General features: G+C 43.8%; 1 non-coding gene across 1 annotated transcript; it reads right to left on the reverse strand.

The window, feature by feature from the left end:
- Nucleotides 1-390: 390 nt before the first annotated feature.
- Nucleotides 391-462, reverse strand: Trnae-uuc. The gene has a single exon. It is a non-coding gene; the product is annotated as a tRNA-Glu (tRNA).
- Nucleotides 463-1833: the final 1371 nt, after the last annotated feature.

Below are 1833 nucleotides of genomic sequence, written 5' to 3' on the forward strand. Positions count from 1 at the left end.
ATAAACAAATTGACAGAGATACAAAGTAGACTTATGGTGGTCAGAATCTAAGGGAAGAGGGAGGGAGAAATACACAGGGATTGCTAATAGAGACTGGATTTCTTTTGGAGACAAATTTATTTTAAAGTTAGTTTTTCAGAAGTGGTTGTGCAATCCTGATTTGTACTTTGTACGCTTTTAATAAATTGTATAGCATGTGAATCACAATGATTTTTTAAAATTAGAATGTTACCTAAACAGAAATTCTTTCACAATCATCCCAATGATATGTAATTGTAATAAAATCCTAATAAGAATTATTTTGTGAAAAGTAATTCAACAACAATGGCCAACAAAATGCTAGGCATTGTGGCCCAGAAGATAAGGCCCATCTTTTTTTTTTTTTTTTGGTTCCCACATCGGGAGTCGAACCCAGGTTGCCTGGGTGAAAACCAGGAATCTTAACCACTAGACTATGTGGGAAAGGCCCCATCTTTGAGGAGCCCTACATTAAGGAGAAGCAGTGAAGAAGGTCAAATATAAAGAATAGTAAAGGCAATTGTTTGGGAGGCCGAGAGACAACTCTTGGTGAGTATGGGATTTGGTTTGGCCTCGAAGACATTGACTTGAAAGGTAGTTGGGAAAGGGGAAGCTGGGAGAGGGGACGGAGAAGAGCAGAGAATGATCTTAGTTTCTACGCAAGCTGACAGTGGCTTTCTGGGAAGGAGCCCAGGTTGGTTTCTGGGCCTAGCCAGGGAGCATAGCTCCAGGCAGAATTTAAGAATGGATAGGATTTAGTGAGTGGAAATAAGTGGAGCCAGGCCAGAGAAGGCCTTGAGTTTCAGGGGACAGTAGTCAGCAGGAAACAGAACAAAACAACAACAACAAAAAGCCAGGCGACATGGGCAGGGCTGCTCAGCCAGCTACTAATCCATACTAAGGTCTTGGGCTCAGCGTTCCTGACTCACAGCTCATTCATGACTCTCTGCAAGGAGGGGGACAGTAGTAAATACCGCCCCAACCATGGCTGCCAGAGGTCTTGGAGATTGGAGTTTGGTTCCTTAGAACAACACATACTTTGAAAGGATGAAAGATGGAAGTCAGACATGGGAGTCACTAAAGGAAGAAACTACACTTAGTTCCTTTCCTTATTTCTTCAGCCTGTCACCCCATGATCAGAAGCTCTTCTGTCCCCACAAAACCCACTGAGACTGCAGCAAACCCCTCAAATTCCTGCAAAGCAGGACCTGACCTGACTGCCCACCTGGGATCTGGGTTGCACTTAGCTGTCCGGCTCACAAAGGGTAGCTAGTTTTTGCTTACTCCAGCAAAGCCTCTCTGTCTCTCTGTCTCTCTCTCTGTCTCTCTCTCTCTCTCTCTCTCTCTCTCTCTCTCTCTCTCTCTCTCTATATATATATATATATATATATATATATATATTTAACTCAACACTCTATAATCCCCATTCCCATCAAATAAGTCGAGACTGATGAAATCGAATTGGCACCGAGCAATATGGAGTGGACCAAATCATTCACCTATTCAAAATGCATGGATGTGCAAAGCAGAAACCTACAGCGTGCAGAACAGCCTTTGGTTCCCCTTCGCTGAGGATTTAATGTGATTCTTAAGCAGACTTCTCCGAGGTCCCTGCGTCTGTGTTGGCCTCTCAGGATCTGTTCATCTCTCTTTGGATATTTCCATTACGAGCCCCCTACTAGGCCTCCCGCTGTTCTGCATCCATGCTTGCTGTCACCAAGATGGGTCTTTCCTTGCATGAAAGCTTTTTGTTAATTTTCTTTCTCCATCTGCAGTCGCCCAAAGTGCTCCGTTGGAGAACAGAAGCTTTGTCAA

Source organism: Perognathus longimembris, chromosome 24, assembly GCF_023159225.1.
Source record: "Perognathus longimembris pacificus isolate PPM17 chromosome 24, ASM2315922v1, whole genome shotgun sequence".
Taxonomy (NCBI): domain Eukaryota; kingdom Metazoa; phylum Chordata; class Mammalia; order Rodentia; family Heteromyidae; genus Perognathus; species Perognathus longimembris.